The following is a 25,919-nucleotide window of genomic DNA, read 5'->3' as shown; positions in this document are numbered from 1 at the left end:
GGCCACGGGCGATAATAAAAATAGTTTACACCAACAGGACCCTGCCATGGGCACCTGGTGCTAATTACAAGTGTTTTCCATGAATAAACTAGCTTAATCTTTATAATGGTCTGTCATGTTCTCATTTTAGAGAGGAAGAAACTGAGGCAGAGGGCCTCAGCTTTAGTAATGTTGTAAAAGATACAGAGCTTTTTAAATGCTGGATCCAGAAGAACAATATTACACATCTCAAAGTGTTTTTGTGAAAATTAAAGCAGAAAAATCATGCAACTTGATAATATCTCGATCAACATGAAGAAAAAGAGACTACAGAATAATTGTTTTTGTAATCGCACCAAATGACCAATTTAAAATGTAGCCTCTAGAGGGGATTTGAATCTGCCACCTACTAGCTGTGTGACCTTGGGCAAGTCGTTTCACATCTCTGTGCCTCAATTTCCTCATCTGTAAATTGAGGAGAGTGATTATGAGGATTAAATGAAATAATAAATATAAATAATTTAGCATGCATCTGGCTCATCATAAACACTTAATAAGTATTAGCTATTGTTATCATCGTTATTTTACTGTCACTATTTCTACTCCTCCCTGTGAGAGAGGGGAAAGCTGGTAAAACAGCAAATTAGATTAAGATAAGATCTTTGATCTAAGCAAAGTCAGCAACTTGAACCTCATGCAACTGAAACACCATATTTTATAAAACTGATAAAGTTCCCACAACGTATCATGCAAATTACTGTAGTGCCCAGATGGTATCGTGCCAAGAAGAAATTTATCAAGGAAGAATAGAACCGGTTAGAAAATAACCGATTCTTTGCAATTCAGTTTGTATTTAGTGAGTCTTCTGTGTGTGGAGTGCAGTGCCTGGCCTTTTGGGGGATAAGGCAGGTGGCTCAAAACAGGGGATGCAGAGGTGGTTCTTCCACCCAAAAGTGTCAGTCTTACGGGTAAAGCAAGTCACATATAGAAAAAGCTTAAATAGCAAAACCTGACAGGAAGCAGAAAGTGATGTAATCATTGCTTTGGCCTGAAAGGGAGAGGCACCGTGCTCAGAGTCTTCAGGAAAGCTCCCTGTAGAGGATGGAACCCCTTTTAGCTGCAAAGAAGTGAGAAGTGCATCAGAGGAGGCAAATAAAGCTATGGCGACTAAGAGTTGAGGCAACTACAGGAGATGAATTTGACCGAGCAGGTCAAGAAAGTTGAAATCAATTCTCTGCAATTAACATCTCTGAGCTCAGATTTTATTTTTTGAGGTATATATGGCCTAGGAAAAACAAGCATGATTCAGACAGGGTTCATATCTCAGTCCTACACTATTAGCTGTGTGACCATATCCATGTATTTAACCTTTTTTTTTTTTTTTTTTTTTTTGTGGTACGCGGGCCTTTCACCGCTGTGGCCTCTCCCGTTGCGGAGCACAGGCTCCGGACGCGCAGGCTCAGCGGCCATGGCTCACGGGCCCAGCCGCTCCGCGGCACGTGGGATCTTCCCGGACCGGGGCACGAACCCGTGTCCCCTGCATCGGCAGGAGGACTCTCAACCACTGCGCCACCAGGGAAGCCCTTAACCTTTTTTGAGTCTCAGTTTCCTCATCTGTAAAATGACCATAATTCATGCTCTACCTAAGTAGGTAATTATGAGGTTCCACTGAGGTAAGGGACGTGACAGTGCCTAAAGAGCCATAAAGAGTTCTGTGAATGTAATGGAATTTTCTAGCAGTGCCTGTTTTTAAGGTTCCTGCCCTTTGCTGGAACCCCTACTTAAAACACGTGTAACCTAAATGGTATACAGAGCAAGTTTTTCCTTGTGCAGTCTTTTTTTTTTTTTTTTTTTTTCCATTAAACATTTCTGGGTTCCTGCTGATTCTTTTGTAAACCACTTCCTTTTGTGGAGATCTTGAACTAGCCTTGATGTAGAAACTAGCTGCTGGGGCAATGGTGAATGAGCCAGTTTATTAAAGTTATTGCCCGATCTTTGGAGAAAGGTGGTCCCTTCTGGCTCTTTGTCATAGATTGCAACTCCCTCCCAATCCTAGAAACTTTGTCCTTAAATACGTTTAATTGACTGCATCTTGCTGTTCTGTAATTCTAGCTTGCAAAATAAGCTCTTCCTAAATATATCCTCTGATGACTACTCCAGCTTGCTATGTTTTCAATTTCTCACATCTTGGGTTATTTGAAGAAGTTTATATTTATCAAATCCCCCAAGCAGCCCCAAGGGGAAGCAGGCTGCCCCCAGGCTCCACACACGGTCTGCACTCCTCGGCCAGAAGGGATGAGATTCACTTCCCTTTGTTTTTCACACAAGTCGCTATGGTTCTGACTCAGCCACATATCTCTTCCTTTGCTATACTCTTACTCGAATCATTGCTACTCTTGATAACCGAATGCTGGGTTACTTTTATGCCTCTGTGTTCTTTTCTTTTTTCTACTCATTGGAAAGTCTAATACCTTGCCCCTTTTCGTCCCCCACAAAGAGTAAAACCTAATATAAACTGATCTTCAGGTTCTCTGTCTGCGAATTTAATTAGCACAGTTGGCATTATCTCACAGAGTTGGGGGATTGAAGGAAGGAGAAAGAAGCTGTTATTATAAAACTGGAGTCTATGTTTAAGAGCAAAGTTATACTTTTCATTTTTTCCCCTGTTCTTAGAAGCAATGTATCTCGTACTTCAGGGCTAAAATGTACCTTCCTCTCTGAAATCTTGGCTATAAACTCTGGCTCTATAGTTCTTTTTTCTTTTCCAGGAAGACACTTTGCAGCCAAAGCAGACGCTGGATTGACCAGCATAGTCTAGGCAACTTCTACTGTTAAAGGAAGGTCCTGATGGAAGGATCAAAGCTTTGATTGTGCTGTGACATCTGATTCGGAACCAACCTTCACCCACGCCTCCCTCCCCCTCACACTTTTTCCTCTTTATCTCCTTCTGATTTGCAGTGATCTTCAGATACCTTTTCTTCGGACCAAGTGGGATCTAGAACTCCAACATGGCACCCTTCTACTTTACAGTGCAGAGTCCCTGTCGGCCTCAGATGGAATAGTCTGGAGCTAGAGGTCTCTCATGAACACGATGTTTTGGTGTGTTTGCATCAGATTCCTGTTGCAGAGTTTAGGAAGCGAATCTGGTAACCGCCTAAACGAAAACACTTCCTCTTACTCTCTACGTCAAAGAGAAGTTACCTGAAATGTTTGCCAACTTTGAGGAGTGAAGACAACGCTCTGTATTTTAAGGAGGCCTCAGTGAATAGGGCAAGGACCTTGGCTTCACTAGCTGGACCTGGTTACACAACTTATCTTCAGTTTCCTCTTATATCGGATGAGGTGATGCTGTCTCCCTCGCATAGTGTTTATGAGAGGGCGATGAGATAATTTAAATGAAGTAGCCATTTCTCTCAGGCAGGATCGCTTCTGTTTTGTTTACATGCTGTGGGCTAGGCCTCCTTGAAGTTTGTTTTTTGAGTTGCAGTCATGTGATTCATATTTCTGGTCAAGCCCCAGTGCTCTGGGTAGGTGTTTATGTCCACCTCCCCCCAGCTCCTGGGGGGAAGGGAGGCTTGCTGAGCTCGTCCTTGTGCTGGAGTAAGAGCCACGGAGGGCAGGACTTAAGAGCTCAGGCTGGAGCTGGGCTGCCTGGGTTCCAATGTTCTTCTTCAGGAACTAGCTGTGCCACCTCAGACAAATTACTCAGCCTCTCTGCTTCAATTTCCTCATCTGTAGAATAGGGAAAACAGTGTATCCCATAGTGTGGAAAAAACTACAGGAAAAAACAAACAGGCAGGCTCATAGAGGCTGTAAGAATTAAAAGAGAAAATTCCTGCATATATGTAAAAGGCTTAGGACAGTGCCTGGTTCCCGATTCGCTGTGACTGTTCACAGGACCCACCAGACTGCCCACCGCGGGGTGAGTGCTTTCCAGATGCAGGCTTGCAGACAACAGGCAGGAGAGCCCTCCTCTCACCTTGCCCCCTCCCTCTGTAGAGACCCTACATACACACTCAAACTGCACAGGCTGATAAGAGGTACAGAGTACTGAGGAGAGGTCTGGTGCCTGTTTCTGGGAGAGCGGTCCCAGGAGGTGGGACAGCAGACGGGAACCCGTGTGCAGAGTCTGGCTCAGTATGTGAGCCTCAGAGCACTTCCTATCGACGTTGTTAGTGTCATAGCAAGGCTGTTACCTGCACACAGCCACTGCCTGGCCTCAGGCTGGGCACTGGGGTCATGATGAAGGCCTGTGTGGGCGCCCCGAGGCTCAGGCTCTCAGCCACAGATGTTCTGTTTCTCCCGTCTTCCCCTATACAACACTTCCCTGCCCTTCCCTGAACTTCTCCTTCACTCGGAGAATTCCTACTGCCCTTCAAGTCTCATCCTGGATGGAACTTCTTCTGGAAAGCCTTTGCTGGCCTCCAGTGATCCTCCATAGGCCCCTCTAATTCCCTCCCACTTCGTAGCCCAGGGCTCCTGGCCATATCCATCTTGGCGGTCAGTTCCGCAGGGACAGGGCTATGTCCAACTTGCTATGCTGCATCTGTAACTCCTGGCCTCTGGTAGAATAGATTCTAAAAATATGTTTAACAAATGATACATGGAACACTAGAAAGTACTACAGGGCATAAGCAGTTTCCAAGAGACATCGGCGCACTCTGTGGGGTCACCCTGTCTGCAGCGGGGAGGGTGGGGTTGGAGAGTGACAGGAGAACACGCCTTTATTGGGAACAACCCCGGACGTTTACAATTACAGGAGCAAACAAACAGGCAGGCTCATAACGCGTGATTTAGAAACTAGTCCTATTATACATAGTATTAACCCCAAACCTCAGTTTTCAGTTTAGAGTAGAATTTAGGGCTTAAAAACTGAATGGAGGGCTTCCCTGGTGGCGCAGTGGTTGAGAGTCCGCCTGACGATGCAGGGGACACCGGTTCGTGCCCCGGTCCAGGAAGATCCCACATGCCGCGGAGCGGCTGGGCCTGTGAGCCATGGCCGCTGAGCCTGCGCGTCCGGAGCCTGTGCTCCGCAACGGGAGAGGCCACAACAGTGAGTGGCCCGCGTACCGCAAAAAAAAAAAACTGAATGGAGATTCAGCACAGAAAAACCACACATTAAGGACTGATTAAATATTGTACATTTTTCTCAAAGCTATCTTATAATAACTGTTTCTTGCCTCTTAATTGATGGTGTAGTATCTAAAGGAAAGGAGCCTGGGAAGGCTATCCCATTGTATTTTTAGAAGTACTTAAGTGAATTGTAACAACTTGAGAGTCATGGCAACGTCCAGGACATTTTGTATTCTCCCCGGGCAGATGATATATTACTGCCTGCCAGACGCAGTGTCTGAAGGAATTTTGCAGATCAAGGGCCAGACCTTGACAGGAGACTTGTTCTAAAACAATCATCAGCTGGGCTGAAACACCATTAAAAACATTTCTAGGTTTGCTAAGAGCGCTGTTCATAGCATCTCACCCCAGAGTTTTTATCCTCCGCTTTTTGGAGTTGTTTCCATGCGGGCCACGCCCCCATGTCATACATGACAGCTGACGGGCATCGTGTAAGGTTGAGTGGTCAACTTTAAGCCTTTCTGCTTTAGCAGGAAATTTATAAAAGAAAGAAAAGAAACCTGGAGATTATCATACTAAGTGAAGTAAGTCATACGGAGAAAGACAAATATCATGTGATATCGCTTAATACAAATGAACTTATTTACAAAACAGCAACAGACTCACAGACTTAGAAAACAAACTTATGGTTACCAAAGGGGAAAGGTGCGGGGGAGGAATAAATTGGGGGTTTGGGATTAACATATACACACTACTAGTTTTAAAATAGATAACCAACAAGGACCTACTGTATAGCACAGGGAACTCTACTCGATATTCTATAATAACCTAAGCGGGAAAAGAATTTGAGAAAGAATAGATATGTGTACACGTACAAATGAGTCACTTTGCTGTACACCTGAAACTAACACAACTCTGTAAACCAACTATACTCCAATATAAAATAAAAATTAAAAAAAAGAAAATCTTTGTTCATCTTTGACTCTGGGCTCATAAAGTCTTTTATGCCCCAAATAGCTTATCTTCCAGATAAAATGTGAATTGCAGTACACACAATGATGTGTATCAAGTATAAAAGTGTGCTGGGATTTTGCATCCATCGTGAGGCTTTATTCAACTGTATATATTGGGTTGGCCAAAAGGTTCATTCGGTTTTTTCCATAAGTCAGCTCTAGCAGTGCTTAGTTGTCTTTAACTTCGTTTGAAACAGTTTTGTTAGATTGTATTGTTACAGCTGTCATATCAGCATGCATTAAAAAAAAAAAACTTATCAAAATTGGTGAATTTTTGTGTAGCCATTTTAATATTGAAGATGGAAGAAAAAAGCAACATTTTCAGCATATTATGCTTTATTATTTCAAGAAAGGTAAAAATGCAACTGAAACGCAAAAAATAGATTCGTGCAGTGTATGGAGAAGGCGCTGTGACTGATCGAACGTGTCAAAGTGGTTTGCGAAGTTTCCTGCTGGAGATTTCTCGCTGGACGATGCTCCACGGTGGGGGAGGCCAGTTGAAGTTGAAAGCGATCAAAGTGACACGCTAATTGAGAACAGTCAATGTTATACCATGAAGGAGATAGTCAATGTTATACCATGCAGGAGATAGTCCATGTTATACCATGCAGGAGATAGTCAATGTTATACCATGCAGGAGATGCTGAAAATCATTTTTACCAGCTTGCTTATGTTAATCGTTTTGATGTTTGGGTTCCACATAAGTTAAGTGAAAAAAGCCTTCTTGACCATATATCTACATGCGATTCTCTACTGAAATGTAATGAAAATGTTCCGTTTTTAAAACAAATTGTGATGGGTGATGCAAAGTGGATACTGTACAATAATGCGGAACAGAAAACATCGTGGGGCAAGTGAAATGAACCACCACCAACCACACCAAAGGCCGGTCTTTGTCCAGAGAAGGTGATGTTGTGGATATTGTGGGTTGGAAGGAGTCCTCTATTATGAAATCCTTCTGGAAAACCAAATGACGAATTCCAACAAGTACTGCTCCGAATTAGACCAACTGAAAGCAGCACTTGACAAAAAAGCGTCTGGAATTAGTCAACCGAAAACTCATAATCTTCCATCAGGATAACGCAAGACCGTTTCTTTGATGACCAGGCAAAAACTGTTACAGCTTGGCTGGAAAGTTCTGATTCATCTGCCGTATTCACGAGATATTGCACCTTCGGATTTCCATTTATTTAGGTCTTTACAAAATTCTCTTAATGGAAAAAATTTCCATTCCCTGGAAGACTGTAAAAAGCACCTGGAACAGTTCTTTGCTCAAAAAGATAAAAAACTGCCAACCGCGTCTGGCAGTTTGGGGAAGATGGAATCGTGAAGTTGCCTGAAGAAATGGCAGAAGGTAGTGGAACAAAATGGTGAAGAGATTGTTCAATAAAGTTCTTGGTGAAAATGAAAACGTGTGTCTTTTATTTTTACTTTAAAAACCGTAGGAACTTTTTTGCCGATCCAATAGTTTTATCATTTTAACAAATGACATGAAATTTTATACTTACTAATGAAACTCCCAGTTCTTGTTTTTCTTTCTCAACTGGAGGAAACTAAAAAAGGAAAGATTATTTTTGCTTTGGGATTGGATTTATTTTCAGCTTATTTGTTGATTTGAGGGCCCATTGCAATCCCCCACGGGGCAAGGAAAGTTCTGAGTCTGTGGACCAGACTTTCCCTCCTGCCTCTGGCACTGACCAGGGCACACGTGGGGGGATACGTCACTTAACTTTCTGATGGGCAGTTTCCTCATCTGAAAAGCAGGGGTAATATATCTCCCTGACGTGGTTGATGTCTATGTTCAACACATACTGGACAAGAAGAATTTTTAAATCTGAATTTAGGTTTTTTTTTTTTTTTTCCTCCGTATGTGGGCCTCTCACTGTCGTGGCCTCTCCCGTTGCGGAGCACAGGCTCCGGACGCGCAGGCTCAGCGGCCATGACTCACGGGCCCAGGCGCTCCGCGGCATGTGGGATCTTCCTGGACCAGGGCACGAACCCGTGTCCCCTGCATCGGCAGGCGGACTCTCAACCACTGCGCCACCAGGGAAGCCCTAGGTTGTTTTTTTTAGATACGTATTTGTAGGAAGAAAACTTGGATTGAGCCATAAAACCAGAGTCTGCGTTCTGCTGCTTCTTAACTCTGAACAAGTTAACTCAGAAACAGAACCTTTGGGGTCTAAGCCCCCTTGTCTTACAAATGACAAAACTGAAGTCCAGAAAAATGAAGGGCTTTGCCTAAGGCTATGCAGTAAACTAGTGACCAGGTATTGACCATAAACCAGGAGTCAAGGGATGCCTGGTCCCAGGGTTTTCCAGTCATATGTCCTGCCTTTGGTACAGAGCTATGTAGATTTGTTATATTAATTTTTTTCAGTGTCTACCTAATTTGATATTCTGAGTTCCAAAAAAAACCTGCTTTAGATGAAAAGAGGAAAATGGCAACCATGACTGACCAGGAGGAAATTATAGAGCAGAGAGCCTTAGCGCTCAGTTATAGCTCAGAAAACTGAGATTCGGAGAGATAAATGTTAGCTTGGACTTACACATGGACACACAGGCCAGCTCCTGATTCCCCACCTTTCCCCTCACATCACAGCTGCCTCATTTTGCTGGGAAATGGCAAGGTGACACATGTACTATATGTTGTTGGAAACCTTCAGTGGCTGGTACAACTTAGCATCCCAAAAGTCTCCCTAGATGCCTTCAAAAAATTCTGCTACCAGAAGTTTCAGTATAGAGTGTTGAGTGGGGTTTGCAAACTGAATTCGCTGGTATAATCACCACCCCGATCCAGAAACAGAACGTTATCAGCATTCCAGAAGCATCCTGCATGTCCCCAATCAATGGAGGCATCCGGTCCGCACTTCTGATAGCATAAATTAGCTTTCTCCTGATTTTGTGCTTTAGGTATAAATGGAATAAAATAGTATGTACTCATCTGTGTCTGGCTTCTTTTGGGGAATATTTTGACGTTGACTTAGATCCAACAGAAGTAGAGGGAAAAAACTCTTTTGCATATCGCCGTTTCATATTCATGATGAAAGCTGGTATCAATATAGCAGTTGCTTAGAAAGAGTGTGTAGGTGAAATTGAGTTGCAAGTCATCCTTATTGCCAAGATTTTTGTACCTTAAGTGACTCATTTTACACTAAATTATACTTTTTAGTTAGGCCAGTTGGTGTAAGTGATACAAAATTGGGGAAGGAAAGTGAAAAATAAACTCTTTCTCTTGTGTGCTTCTCTTGAATTCATTATTTTTAAACAAATGTTTGGTTTTACGGTATGTTCGGAAGAGAATAGTGAATTTTCTAAATAACTATTCTATTCCAAATCAATAGAAACTTTTTTTTTTTTAAAACATCTTTATTGGGGTATAATTGCTTTACAATGGTGTGTTAGTTTCTGCTTTATAACAAAGTGAATCAGCTAATAGAAACTTTTGAATAAAGATCCCAGATGATTCTGTCTTAGTTATCTTTGTATTCCTATTGTCTAACTAAATGTCTGGCATATAGTAGGTATTTAATGAATCATAGCTGCTAGAATAAATGAATGATTAAATAAGTTAAAAGAAGATGGCAAACAAAGAGTCATGACTTTCTTATTCTAGAGAATATGGACCATCAGAGTACTGAGGAAGAATAAGAGACTTTCTAAATATTGGAAGAGAGTTTTGGAAGTAGTTTTGCCGCAGGGATCTAGAATCAGGCAGCTGTAATCCTCTGGTCCTTGTGTGGCAGAGAATGCTCACTATCTCCTAGGGTCCTTTTTCCTTTGCTTCTTCTAGTGATGGGATTCCTGGGTATTAGCAAGGCACACAGCTACTCAGCTAGAGACAATATTTCACAGCATCCTTTGTAGCTACGAGACTACAAGAACAAGAAGTTCTTGCCAATGGGAAGTCACCAGAAGTGATGTGGCGTCTTCTGGATATTACTCTTATTAAAAAAAATTTTTTTTAACATCTTTATTGGAGAATAATTGTTTTACAACTGTGTGTTAGTTTCTGCTGTATAACAGAGTGAATCAGTTATACCTACACATATATCCCCATATCTCCTCCCTCTTGCGTCTCCCTCCCACCCTCCCTATCCCACCCCTCTAGGTGGTCACAAAGCACTGAGCTGATCTCCCTGTGTTATGCGGCTGCTTCCCACTAGCTATCTATTTTACATTTGGTAGTGTATATATGTCCATGCCATTACTTTTAAAAGACAATTCCTGCTGACTGGGAAGCGATAACGCTAGAACAGCTAGTTCTAGGGTCCCAGAGGTGAAAGTCACATATTGGTAGCAAGGTCTCCCTGCTTGCCTCTGCACTGTCAGGTGAAAGACAAACAAGCTTCTATGTTATGAAGACATTTTATTTTGAGATTTCTTGTTTTTAATTGAAAAAAGACCTTAGCATGTATCCAATGAATACGAAAATTGGTACCAGAAGTGGGATGTGACCACATAAAGAAACCTAAATTTTGTGGCATTGGATAGCAACAAGCGGAGGTGACGTGGGCATAATATTTCATCTGGGAACATAGGCAGCACTTGTTATTCTGTGAAATATCATTTGCTAAGACAGTTACCTATTATAACTAGGAAGACAGGCTATGGGCCTACTGACCTTTAGCTCAAAGAGAACAGCTCAGAATATACGTATATGTTGGCTAGTCCTCACTACTGTTAACAATGTATTATAAGAGGAAAGGGAAGTCAGGTAATTATTAGTCAGTAAGCAGAGATAGAAGGGAATATAGCTCTGATAAGGGAATATAGCTCTCATTTATGGTTTGCAATCTGATATGGCTCAGAGCTTAAAAGTTGGGCCATGCAGAGTTGGAAGATCTGTGTCCCCACACAGCAGTAGATAAGTTTGATGATGGAGGTCTTTCTCATGGACCTGCTGTTAAGTATTTTACTTGGCCAGAAAATGGACATCAGGCCAAAGCAAAGACTGGATAAAAGACATTGCCTTCCTAACTGTTTCAAATGGTTGCCACTAAAGGTAGCCAACATTAAACTGAAGCAAAGAGGGAAAGGCTGAGCAGAGAGGCCAGTAAATAAAAGAGGAGGCTTGGCTCAAGAGCTGTGACCAGAGAGATCTTTGCCTACTGTTACTTTCACATGGAAGCCAGTAGATTAGAATTCCACTTGGGTTGTGTGATCTATTTGCAGAAACAAGGGTAGGCATGACTATCAGGCAGAGGGGTAGACATGGAAGAGAGTGATGTTACCCTAATAACCATTTTTACTTTCTTTCTTTTTCTAACAAAATATCCAATTCCCCCTGGCAAGTATTAGCAGGGCACACCGTTGCCTACCTAGTCACTATATTCCCTCAGCTTCCTTTGGGATTAAGTTTACTATGTGACTCATTTCTAGCCAATGGTATGTGAGAGGGGGTTTTGTATGTTTGAAAATCATTGGTTATTTACTCTCTCTCTCCACACCCCGCCCCCTTTCCCATGTCTTTGAATAGACAAAAACTGGAGCTTCCCTGGGCCAAAGAGAAGAGCTGCATATTGATGACAATAGAGCCATCCCACTTGTGTGATATCACCCACTTCAGGACTGTTACGTGGAAGAAAAACAGACTTTGGCTTTATTTAAGCCACACTACTTTTTAAGTGCCTTTGTTTCAGCTTAACCTGTAGTCCAATGAACACGTAGGCTTTTGCACACTCTCAGGTTCAATACAAGAAAGGAGAAACCACTTTAAGTATTTTATTTATTTATTTATTTTTATTTATTTATTTATTGCGTTACGCGGGCCTCTCACTGTTGCGGCCTCTCCCATTGCGGAGCACAGGCTCCGGACGCGCAGGCCCAGCGGCCATGGCTCACGGGCCCAGCCGCTCCGCGGCATGTGGGATCTTCCCGGACCGGGGCACGAACCCGTGTCCCCTGCATCGGCAGGCGGACTCTCAACCACTGCGCTACCAGGGAAGCCCCTACTTTAAGTATCTTAAACTGAAAGAGTTTTAATACAGGGGATTAGGCACTTAAGAAACATTAGAAGGGTTGAAGAAACAGGTTCTGGGTTGTTCCAAAGTCATCCATAAATGACCACAAAACTTTACAGAACTGACCCACTGGAGGTTACTACCTCTGAGACCAGCCGCAAAACTCTGCCAGGATCAAGAACTTGCTGCTGTCTCTAAACACCAAGGTATCTATAGAATGGATGCCGGAGCATGGTGCCAAGGAGCCTTTATTTTTTGCCAGAAGAAACAGTCAAGAAAGGATAAGAAAGTGATTTCTGCCTCACTTCTGCCTTCTATATTGTCATGTCTCACTTGCATGTATCTACCTTTTGGGACACAATTTTCTTCCAGTACCCTAGCTGGAAATCTAGTTTTTGTCTTTGCAACCTCTTCAATGAGAATGAATGGAAATTAAGCAAGCAGATTCAGTCCCAGCACCCAGTTATCTCAACTCTATTCAACAGAATGGAAATGGTATGTTACCTACGTCAAAGGGCTCATGGGAGAATTAGATGAGATTTAATATATGTGAAGCACGTATATATGACTGGCACATATTTAAAGCTCAAAAAATGGCAACCATTATATCATAAAATCATCTAGTAACTTAAAATATGTGCCTCTTTGCCACATTCATGTCCTTTTCACCAAAATGATTCATTGGTTAGGGATCGATAAGCTTGATAAAGATGCTTTTTCTGTAAAATAATATAAAAGTATCCATCTCCTATTATTACAAAAGCTAGCTGCAACCTGAACATTACGAAAACATAAATTTTCTTTAGCGAATGCTCCAGAAAGTAAGAACACGCCATGGTTTGACAATAGGGTGAGGCATTAAGGCTGGAGAAAGCAGTAAGGGTCCAGTCATTTTTAGACACTCTTCAAGAGTCAGAACTGTATTTTAGAGCAGTGGGAATCTATTGAAGGATTTTAAGTTGGGGAGAGGCATTATCAGACTTGCCTTTCAGAACGCTCCCAGATTGCTACCTCAGAACCCTGTCGGGAATTTTAGGGTAATGGAATAAATTTATGTTTTCAATTAATATATACAAAATGTCTGTAGGTGCTTTTGTATACTTATTACCTTCTGTGAATTAAAAGCCTGATTCTGATTCATATAAATAAATGAGAGGAAAGAAAGAAGATGTCATCTTCTGTTGGTTTATAACTATGAAGGAAGCAGGTATTATGTAAGATTTTCTATGAATTGGATCCAAAGTTCTCCAATAGTTATTTAATGGCTGAGTGTGAAAGACTTTTAAAGCATAATTTTGCTTCACTGTTACCTATTAGTGACCAAAATGTTGGTAAACTTCTTTATGTTATGTGACCAGACATTGTAATGATTCAGACATTTTACTCAGGCTCTCCTAATGAGACACCTCACACAGGGAGACCTCAAATTGATGTACAGAGAATGATCGAGCTACATATGCTGAGGATAATCTTGCTGGACTGCCGTTTCATTCATCTGTTTGGATCTTCAGTCAAGGGTAACAAAATGATGGTAGTATTCTTAACAATTCCTTTTAAAAGGAGTAGATAATATAAAGTGTGGTATGCCCTGTTTTAAAATCAACGATGTCTGAGGTAGTTATAGGACATGGCAAAACTGCAGGGATAGATATCAGGTCAAATAAAGAAAAGCCATTCAGTTGCTGAGCAAAGAGTGCCTGTCAGCTCTGTTCCACGACACTGGTGACAAATGCCAGTGTTGCCAGTATCATTACAGGTAAAATGTCAGTCACAGTCCGACTTCCTTAGCCTTGAGTGTTTCCTGTGCAATCTAAAAATACACTGGGAGAAAGTAGACTGAGCTCACGGGCTGGGAGCAATCTGCTTCATTCTGAGGAGAAACCAGACTCTTCATTCAGTATCTAACTGTGGAATACTAAAAGAAATTAAGTCATTTAAACAACCCCCAAACTATGATTTAATTAAAAAAGTGGTTATTGGATTTGATGCCTCTTAAGGTGTTCTTGGTTCTTTTTCTTCCCCTCTGATAATCCAAGAGTTAGTTTCCATTATCCCAGTCCTCCTTGAATCCAGTGAAAAAAGTACAATTCAGAGTAAGTGTGACTTTCTGAAATAGTATCTTTGAAGTGTTAGAATTTTTAGAACTTTAACTCCTAAAGATATCATACGTTTGTGAGTATGGTCAGTAATTTTACCAGTTTGATTTACTTATTGCATATTCACTGAATGCCTACTATGTGCTGGGCTACCCTGAGCAAAGATTTTCAGGGTGTGTACTCTACTGAGGTCACATTTTTCTGAACCTTCACAGTCTCCGTATTACAGACATGGAAACTGACTGCTGCCCTGTCAAGAAAGATGAGTTACCTGTGGTGACAGAGAGGGTCACTTGACTAGAGTTGCATGGATGAGCCAGATGAATTGGTCATCATTAGTCATTTTCAAGTCATGCTTACATGACCTGGAATAATGTAAACTAGTTACAAGACCTAAAATGTTATTTTAAATAGGTATTCTTAAAAAAACATGGCAGTATTCTTATGTTTTACAAAGTCTCTAAAAAGATGCAAGTTTAGATTAGATTCTTAAAAAGAATACATAAAGAAACAGGAGATATTTATTAATAATTAATAGTTTATTAAAATTCTTAAGAAATTATTTGCAGCTTTAAAATCATACAAAGATGATGAAGGGGAAAACAGGTAGGAAAATTTAGGAATCCACAAATCAATCAAAGTTATACACATTAACAAAATGAAGGATAAGAATCACATGATCATCTCAGTACATGCAGAAAAAGCATTTGACAAGATTCAGCACCCATTCATGATAAAAACTCTCAATGAAGTTGATATAGAGGGAATGTACCTCATCATAAAAAAGTTTTTTATGACAAACCTCGGCTAACATACTCAATGGTAAAAAGCTGAAAGCTTTTCCTCTAAGATCAGGTACAAGACAAAGATGCCCAGTCTCACCAGTTCTATATAACATAGTATTGGAAGTTGAAGTCACAACAATTAGACAAGAAAAAGAAATAAAAGACATACAAACTGAAATGGAAGAAGTAAAACTATCACTAATTTGCAGATGACATGATACTATATATAGAAAACCATAAACACTTCACCAAAAAAGCTACTAGAGCTAATAAATAAATTTAGTAATGTTGTAGGATACAAAATTAATATACAGAGATCTGTTGCATTTCTATACACTAATAATGAACTATTGGAAAGAGAACTCAAGAAAACAACCTCATTTACAATCTAATCAAGAAGGATACAACACCTAGGAATAAATTTAACCCAGGAGGTGAAAGACCTGTACTTTGAAAACTATAAGATATTGATGAAAGAAAATGAAGATGATACAAATAAATGGAAAGATGTACTGTACTCATGGACTGGAAGAATTAATATTGTTAAAATGTTCATACTCTCCAAAACAATCTACAGATTCAATGCAATCCCTGTCAAAATACTCATGGCATTTTTCGAACTAGAACAAATTAATCCCCAAATTTGTATGGAATCACAAAAGATTTTGAATAGCCAAAGCAGTCTTGAGAAAGAAGAAAGCTGGAATTATTATGCTCCCTGACTTCAAACTATGTTACAAAGCTATAGTAATCAAGACAGTATGGTTCTGGCACAAAAACAGACACATAAGATCAATGCAGCAGAACAGAGAGCCCAGAAATAAACCCACACTTATATTGTCAATGCCTCCTATGACAAAGGAGGCAAGTCCATGCAATGGGGAAAAGAGGGTCTTTTCAATAAGTGGTGTTGGGAAAACTGGACAGCTACATGGAAAAGAATGAAAGTAGAATATTTTCTCACACCATATACAAAAATAGACTCAAAATGGATTTAAATGTAAAATCTGCAGCCATGAAACTCCTAGAAGAAAACAGGCAACACTCTCTTTGCTATTTGTCTTAGCAATATATATATTTTTTGGATCTATCTTCTCAAGAAAGGGAAACAAAAGCACAAATAAATAAATGAGACCTAATTGGATTTAAACACTTTTGCATGGCAAAGAAAACCATCAACAAAACAAAAAGACAACCTACAGACAAGATCCAGTGCATTCAGGGAGGTATGGCCATAGAAAAGATAACCTACAGAATGGGAGAAAATATTTGCAAATGATGTTACTGACCAGAGGTTAATATCCAAGATATATGAATAGCTCATATAACTCAGTATCCAAAAAAACAAAAACAAAAACAAAAAAACAACCAACAACCCAATCAAAAAATGGGTGGAAGGCCTGAATAGATATTTTTCTAAAGAAGACATATAGATGGCTAACAGGCACTTGAAAAAATGTTCAACATAGCTAATTATTAGAGAAATGCAAATCAAAATCACAATGAGATATCACCTTACACTTGTCAGAATGGCTGTCATTAAAAGGACAACAAATAACAAGTGTTGGTAATGATATGGAGAAAATGGAACCTTAGTACACTGTTGGTGGGAATGTAAATTGGTAAAGCCACTGTGGAAAACAATATGGAGATTCCTCAAAAAATTAAAAATAGAACTACCAAAGCATCCAGCAATTCTACTCCTGGGCATTTATCCAAAGAAAATAAAAACACTAATTTGAAAAGATAAATGTGCCCCAGTATTCATTGCAGCATTATTTACAATAGCCAGGACATGGAAGCAACCTAAATGTTCATCAACAGAGGAATAGGTAAAGAACACAATGGAGTATTACTCAGTCATAAAAAAGAATGAAATCTTGTCATTTGTGACAGCATGGATGGACCTGAATGCTTAGTAATGTAATTAAGACAGAGAAAGACATATACTGTATGTTTTCCCTTATATCTGGAATCTAAAAAAAAGAACCAAAACAAATGAACAAATATAACAAAACAGACTCACAGATACAGAGAACAAACAATGGTTACTAGAGAGAAGAGAAGTGGGGAAAGGAGTGAAATAGGTGAAGGGGATTAAGAGGTATAAACTACCAGTTACAAAGTTAATAAGTCACAGGAATGTAATGTATAGCACAGAGAATTTAGTCATTACTTTATAATAACTTTGAATGGTGTGTAATCTATAAAAATATTGAATCACTTTGTTGTACATCTGAAACTAATACAATATTGTAAGTCAATTAAAAAGGATTTCTATGGACCTCCCACCCTGCATTCCCCCAAGCAAGGATGCAGTGAGTAGAGCAGGATGAGGTACATCTAGATAGCATAATGGAAATGGGGCATCAGAAGAATAGGACTGACTTATATTTTAAGTTACTCTTTTCAGATTTTCCCATTAAAAATATTTTTAAAAAGATAATTCCGGGGGCTTCCCTGGTGGTGCAGTGGTTGAGAGTCTGCCTGCTAATGCAGGGGACACGGGTTCGAGCCCTGGTCTGGGAGGATCCCACATGCCGCGGAGCAACTGGGCCCGTGAGCCACAACTGCTAAGCCTGCGCGTCTGGAGCCTGTGCTCCGCAACAAGAGAGGCCGCGATAATGAGAGGCCCGCGCACCGCGATGAAGAGTGGCCCCCGCTTGCCGCAACTAGAGAAAGCCCTCGCACAGAAACGAAGACCCAACACAGCAAAAATAAATTAATTAATTAATAAACTCCTACCCCCAACATCTTCTTAAAAAAAAAAAAAAAAAAAAAAAAGATAATTCCGTAGACAAGTAAAATTGCATTTCCCGGTTTAAAAAGTAGTGGTATGGATCAAGGATGACAACACATAATGATATCTTGTTCAGGTATGTAGGAACTCCAATTAACTTCTAGGAGAAACAAGTTTGTTTCTATGTTTCTTTTTAAGAAGAAAAATTATCATTTTAATGAAGCTTATATGTAAATTAACATCCTTACTTTTGACAAGTATTCACTTTTATTCAAAAATCTTTTATGGTTTATTCAATTGTCATTTAATGCATAAGCTCATTTTTTGTTTTTCCTAATTTGCAAAATGTCTTTGTATTTTTTAGCTTATTGAAAATTTGAGTTTTATCTGGTCGAGAATTTTAATGTTTTCCAATGTGTTTATTTCCATTTTGCTAATGTTATTTCACTTACTTAATTTTCCTTTGGATTCATTTGTTATGTCTCCCACATGAAATTCAATGGATATTTAATTCTTGTTTCACTTTCATTCTTAATAACAAAGAAACTATATTTCTAAAAAAAACCTAACAGAAATAAGATCTCATTAGGATAAGTTTTAACTCTTTAAGTGTCTTCCTATCTATCTTCTAATTTGGTCCTCAGATTAACCCCTAAAGTTGGAGTTTATGATTATAATTTATCTCCACATGTCAGATGAAGAAACCAAGAGGCCAATAAGTTAAGTAAATGACTTGTTCAAGGTAGAATAGCTAATTAGTGACAAAATACATCTCATGAAAAAATTAAAATTAATTAAAATTAATCAAAATTAAAATACTGTAATCATAATGCAGATAGTCTACTTTGGGAATGCTGACCAAAATTATAATGGATTTTTTTTGTTTTGTTTTGTTTTGTTTTGTGGTACGCGGGCCTCTCACTGTTGCGGCCTCTCCCATTGCGGAGCACAGGCTCCGGATGCGCAGGCCCAGCGGCCATGGCTCACGGGCCCAGCCGCTCCGCGGCATGTGGGATCTTCCCGGACCGGGGCACGAACCCGTGTCCCCTGCATTGGCAGGTGGACTCTCAACCACTGCACCACCAGGGAAGCCCTGGATATATTTTTTGATCTAAAAGTGTTCTCATCCAGTTGCGAGTACTCACCATCCACATGCTAACAACTCCCACATTTCTATTTCTGCCCTGACCTCTCCCTTGAGCACATATTCAAGTGCTTACTTGATGCTCCTCTTAGGTGCCTTGTAGGCATCATGACTGGAACAGAACCAAACAGTGAGTCCCATCCGCATCCCCAACATGTTCTTCCAGCAGAGCTACTCATGACAGTAAATGACAACTTGGTTTTTCCTGTTGCTTAAGATAAAAATCTTGGTGTTATTATTGCCTCCCTTTTTTTCTCACACACCCTCTATCACATCCATCAGCAAATTTTGTTGGTTTTACCTTCAAGACATATCCAGAATATGAGCAATTCTGTTATAGGTTGGGATTGGGAAGCTGACTCAGGAAACAACGAGCATGTAGGAAGTTCTTAGGGAGAGCTCTCGGGATCACCTATCTGTGGATGGGAGGGGTGGAAGTAGCACTGGGCAGCGGGAAATTGGGCTGCAACTCAGGGAAGTTCTCCACCAACTCTGCAGGGAGATCTGAGACTGGACTGGCTTTTCAGAGATGGTTCATTGTGGAGAATGGGCTCTTCTTTCCACTGTTGCATAGACCAATCAGTGGATACAGACTGACCACAGGAAGGGGGTATAACCCTGGGTGAGACAGCTCTCTTTAGTTAAAGACAGTCAAAGGAATGATTACTGCTATGGAGGAAATAATCAGGGTGATGTAATCAAGAGTCTGGGATTGGGAGCCTAGTTCAGAAAGAGTGGTTCAGAAATGCTTTTTGGGGGAGTGTTGACATTGAATTGAGACCTAGAAAACTAAATGATGGGCAGGATTGCTGGCAAAAGAGAGTAGGGGGAGTTCGGTGGGTAGAAAAGTCAGAGTGAAAGCCAAAGTGGTTGGAGGATACTGAGGGAGGGGAGGGTGATAGGTGATGGAGTTGAAGATGTAGACATGGTCTTGATTGTGAAAGGCCAGGCTGAGTCTGGGTTTTACCCTAAGTGTAAAGGAAAGCCATAGGAAGTTTGAGTTATGCAGTGATCTTTCTGGTTGTTAATGGAGCATGGCTTTGAGGAGGGCAGGAAGGGAAACAGAAACAAGTTTCGGCAGCTATTGTAGTGGTCCAGGAGAGAGATGATTTTGGCTCAGACTAGAACAGGGGCCAGGGAACTGGGGAGAGGTGGGAAAATATAGGATATATTTTGTGTTAGAGCTAATGGTGGATTGGGTGTGGGATTGAGGGAAAGCAAGGAACCAAGGAGAATATTGATAATAGTTTTGGGTTTGAACAACAGGGCGAAGGGTAATTTGATGGAAGGATTGGTGACCATGTATGTAAATGAATGTTAATAGTATATTATAGCTCATATTTATTTTCATAAAAATAATAATTAGTATATATTTTTGTAGTTCCAGATATTGATGTCTCTTACGGAATTTAAAAAATTGGTGGGCATTAGTTTAAATTAGATTTATTTCTCCAGATGTGGAGGCCAGTGACAATAGAATCTAGCTATCTGTTTATGTTTAGATCTCACATGCAGTAACTGCTTGACTTCCTTGCTTTGTCTTGGATCAAGTTCACACTTCTACATTAACTGAGCAACTATATGGAAAGTTTGTCAAAACAATATGGATTAGCCATATTAAACATTTTGGACATATTTACGTTCCAAGATCTGCACCCCTCACCAAGCTCTGGTCCTCTTAGGGGAGTGAGGATTGAATACACACCCATTTACACTAGGTCCTGAGAATAGTGTAGTTCATTGTGCATCTGGAGAAAAGGAGGTAACTCTTATTTTATATAAAGACTCTCAAGAACAAGAGGAGAACTTGACAGAAGCCACCAAATGACCCCAGAAGGGGCTGTGGAAGAATCCCCTTCCTGTGGCGCTTCCACTGACTCTTCTCACCCCAATCCTGGACGTAGTCACCGTGGCTCACAGATGTGGGAAGGTCATAGGATGGAAGTGTGACTCTGAGGCACTCTGAATAATGTCCCAAGCTGTTTAAAGATCTGACTTAATAGTGTCACTATGATTGATGTTTACTGCAGTCGTGTCAGGAGGTTTGCCCGATGGCCCTGAAGACCAGTCTTTTCTGGGCAGAGCTATCTGGCAAGTGTGACAGCACCGGAAATGTCCTCCAGAACAGGTCAATGTATGGGCCTGTATTGATTTTTTAGGGATTTGAGGGCGTGTCATCAGCCATGCTCTTTTGATCTTTGGCTCCTTTGCTGAATTCTTAATTAAATGTGTAATATACATTAACAGCACCGGAAGAGTGACCTAACTAGGAGAGCTGTTATACATGGGTTTGTGTTGCCAAGGTAGGCAGCACGGTCCATTTTCTTGATGGCTTTGGCAGAATCCTTCCTGGCATCTCAGAGATGAGCAATGCAATGTTATGTCCGCTCTTATGCCTGGTTATAAAGCAGGGTGATTTGGGTGGACACAGAGTCAAACGTGGAGAGGGACCACTAATACATTGTGGGGGACGTAGGGTACACAGTCATATCTCAACTTCCCATTCATAGAGATTTGCCAAAGGAAATAATCAGATTTCAGTCTCATGAAGATAATCCACCTATCAGTAAAATATTTACTAATTTCTTGCCAAATGTAAAAATTTAACAAAATACAGTCAAATTAAATTGAAGGTAAAAAACTTTTATGAGATGCCACCTAGTATGTACTTCGATTTGGGTCTGATCTATTTACTTAGTTTGAAGGGAGTTGTTATTTCTGCTGCTTCTTTTTATATACACAATGTCCAGTTTCAGAGTCTCTTTTGCCTGTGAATTGAGAGAGATGGAATCATGGGAGACTCTGGGTTCTGGCTCTCCATCTCCTCTGCAGCCTTCATTCACCTCTGACATTCTTACTCCTATCTATTCAGTAAAGACAATGACTCACCGAGTCACAAAACAATCAGGCGCAAAGATTGAAATTTCTCTTTTTCCAAAGCCAGTTAGTCAGTCAACAAACAATACCATGTGCCAGCTGAGCACTGAGTGGGGCTCAGGAGACGCAGAAGCAAAGATAATTGTGATTGTGAAGGAGCAACTGCTTTTCCATGAGGTTACTTGGATGACGGCAAGGGAAACACAATGAGAGGAGACAGAGAACTGGCACATCATTGATATCTTCAGTAAGATTTTAAAAAATACACTTAAGGCTTGGGAGTCAGCATCCTAAATCTAGAATAAGGGACCAGGCAGGCCTCTGCTTGATGTATTAAGATCATTGATAGAGGGTTTGTTCACATGGGGTCCTGTAGGAGGAGGGTGACTGTTATGGGTAGAACAGGATGAGCAGCAGAAGAAGCCTCAAGAAAAAGGAAGAGAGAAAAGAAATGTCTCCAGAGCGTGTGTATGGTTGCAGTTTTGCATTTTTATGAAATTGTCTATATACACAGAGCAGGTATGTTTAAAAAAGATTAATAGGGCTTCCCTGGTGGCGCAGTGGTTGGGAGTCCGCCTGCCGATGCAGGGGACGCGGGTTCGTGCCCCGGTCCAGGAAGATCCCACATGCCGCGGAGCGGCTGGGCCCGTGAGCCATGGCCGCTGAGCCTGCGCGTCCGGAGCCTGTCCTCCGCAACGGGAGAGGCCACAACAGTGAGAGGCCCGCGTAACGCATAAAAAAAAAAAAAAAAAAAAAAAAAAAAAAAAAAAGATTAATAATTGTTAGAGCCAGAAATGACTCAGAGATCATTGAATTTAACGATTCTCTAACTTGGTGTGCATCAGCATCTCTTGGGGAGTTGGAGAAAAAAAAAAATGTAATTGCATAGACCCTACTACAATGGCCGAGATACCCGGTCCCCAGGTGATTCCAGAACACACTATGGTTTCAGAAGGACTTACTTGTCCAGTTTTCTTATTTTACAGAAGAGGAAACTGGCATCCTGAAGTAATTGCCCAAGGTCACCAGTTTAATCTTTATTGGCTGTACACCAGGCAAGAAAAAAAATGCACCCACTTCGGGAAGTATCCAGGGATAATTTTTTTTCTTGTTTTATGGTAGAAAAGAATGGAAATGTGCAAATGAGGGAAAAAAATCACTACATATGTATTTGTGAGTATAGTTATTTTTAGCTATAAAATTTTGTGATACACAAAACGACATATTTTCTACTTTCTATTTTTGCCTACAATTTTTAAAAGATTTATTTTCATGAGCTACTTCTACCAGAATTTACATGGCGTTAGGCACAGTAAATTGAATTTCACTACAACCCTAATATAGATAGTCCAGGCTTAATTTTTTAGATGAGAAAATAGAGGTGTCACTACAGCTCAGTAAGATAAATTACTAGAATTATAAGGGAAAGGAAAATTGTCTGCCACACGTGTGCTGGCCCCATAGCCTCATTGTTCACCTATGACCTAGAGTCCAAGGTACTGAATTTTACCAAAATGTTTGTATGTAACTTCTTCAAACTACCTGCATGCAACTCTTGCCTTTGTGGCAGGGATTAACGCTAGCGTTTAGTGCGTGGTCTAAAGTCTGTTCTTACGACTCTCTTACCAAACAGAAGTTCCTCTTTTGTAGTAAGCCAGCCTCTAGGTGTTTGTAGCACAGGGAATTGCTCCTCGAGGGGTGGAGGTACAGAGCCCAGCGGCAGGGGGAAACAGCCACCTCCTAATGTAACTGCTCAGAAAGGCTGGAGGAGAAAATGCAAGAAAAGAAATCGCTTCCCTGTCTTATACACAGTCAACTGTGTTTTACAGCAGCGAAGCCAGTGCTGCAAATTATTCAACTTGAGTAACTGTGGTTGAACGTCACTGTGAGGTTTACTTGGGAATCATATTAATCCTTGTCTTGGACATAATGTGCCAGATTTCTGTGATGACAAGCAGTTCACGAAGGGGCCTGAGTACAGTCTTGGGAGCGAGGTTTTAATCAGACTCAAAAATAATTCAGAGGCTATTTTGGCTTCTCCTTGAGTGGGCCAGAGGAAATACTCCTCTAGTTTGGCTCAGGACAATGTGGGGATTTTTTTTTTCCTTTGATTGTTTTACTTTTTGTGATTATATTTATTCGAATCATTAAAAAATTAATGTTCAATTGAGATTGGAAGTACGCCACAGTCACATAATGGCGGCTGGCAAGGAAGCATCCTTGAATCGTAGATCAGCTCCTTGAATTGTTCTATTCTGCTCACCGGGAGCAGTGGGGCTATTGGTCACTGCTCATGTGTGTTTTCTGCACTCACAAGAACGTTAAGTTGTAAGGCTCAGCCAGAATTCATAATTAGAGATGAACTTCAGGGTTCCATACTTTAAACTCTAATCTTTTGGAGGTGATTCCAACTGATCACTGATCAGACTTCCTATAGTTTTATACAGTGTTAAGTGAGCTTTGTGTTTACAAGAGTTGGTGGTGTTCTTGTTTAGTTCGCTGGACATTGATAATTTTAATTGGTTAGCACCTGTTAAAAATTCAAAACATCTAGCAATATTTTTTTGGATCGGTCTCCTAAAGCAAAGGAAATACAAGCAAAAATAAATAAATGGGACCAGATGAAACTTAAAAGCTTTTGCACAGCAAAGGAAACCATTGACAAAATGAAAAGATAACCTACTGAATGGGAGAAAATATTTGCAAATGATATGACCAATAAGGGGTTAATACCCAAAAAATATAAACAGCTCATGCTACTCAACGTCAGAAAAACGAAGCAACCTGACTTAAAAATGGGCAGAAGACCTAAATAGACATTTTCCCAAAGAGGACTTGCAGATGGCCAACAGGCACACGAAAAGATGCTCTATATCGCTAATCATCAGAGAAATGCAAATCAAAACCACAAAGAGATACCGCTTCATGCCTATCAGAATGGCCATCATCAAAAAGAACACAAATAACAAATGTTATTTGTAAAGTTTGTTAAAGTTTGCTACTTGCAGCAACATGGATAGACTTGGAAGGCATTCTACTAAGTGAAATAACTCAGACAGAGAAAGACGACTACTGTATGATATCACCTGTATGTGGAATCTAAAAAATAAAACAAACTAGTGAATATAACAAAAAAAGAAGCAGGGCTTCCCTGGTGGCGCAGTGGTTGGGAGTCCGCCTGCTGATGCAGGGGACACGGCTTCGTGCCCCGGTCCGGGAGGATTCCACATGCCGTGGAGCGGCTAGGCCCGTGAGCCATGGCCGCTGAGCCTGCGTGTCCGGAGCCTGTGCTCCGCAACGGGAGAGGCCACAGCAGTGAGAGGCCCGCGTACCGCAAAAAAAAAAAAAAAAAAAAAAAAATTGAAAAAAAAAAAAAAGAAGCAGATGCACAGATGTAGAGAACAAGCTAGTGGTTACCAGTGGGCGGGGGCAATATAGGAGTGGGAGAGTGGGAGGTACAAACTATTGGGTGTAAGGTAGGCTCAAGGATGTACTGTACAACACAGGGACTACAGCCAACATTTTATAGTAACTATAAATGGAGTATAACCTTTAAAAATTATGAGTCACTATATTTTACACCTGTAACTTATATAATATTGTACATCAACTATACTTCAATAAAAAATTTCGAAACATCCACATAGAGATGTTGAAGAGCAAATCTTCCTTTACCTTCTAGCCATCTAATTCCTCTCCCAATTACTGTTATTTTATATATATATCTTTTTAGAGTTCTGTTACATATTCACAAACATATACATATATATGTATATGTGTATATATATATACTCATACAGGTGATAAGTATATGTATATATATACTTTTTTTCTTTTCATACAGTTTGTAGCATACTCTATACATTGTTCTGAACTGTTCCCCCTTAACTATATTTTGGGGATCTATCCATCTCAATACATAAAAAATTGTCTCAGTCTTCCATGGAAAGGCATTTAGGTTGTTTCCAATCTTTTGATATTACAAACAAAGGTGCATTTTCACCTGTGGGAATACAGTTGTGAGATAAATATCCATGAGTCAACAGCTGGTTTGAGCAATACGTGAACTTTCAATTTTAGTGATTATTGTCAAATTGCTTTCCAAGTGGTTATGCTAATTTATATTCCCACCACCAATGCAGGAATGTGTCTGTTTCTATAAATACTGGCCAACATAGTATTTTCAAATATTTTGATCTTTGCCAATCTGATTGTTGAATGCTGTTCTCACTACACAATGATGGAGGAAGTT

This window comes from Phocoena phocoena, chromosome 11 (genome assembly GCF_963924675.1).
Source record: "Phocoena phocoena chromosome 11, mPhoPho1.1, whole genome shotgun sequence".
Lineage (NCBI taxonomy): Eukaryota > Metazoa > Chordata > Mammalia > Artiodactyla > Phocoenidae > Phocoena > Phocoena phocoena.
This window is presented reverse-complemented; position numbering follows the sequence as displayed.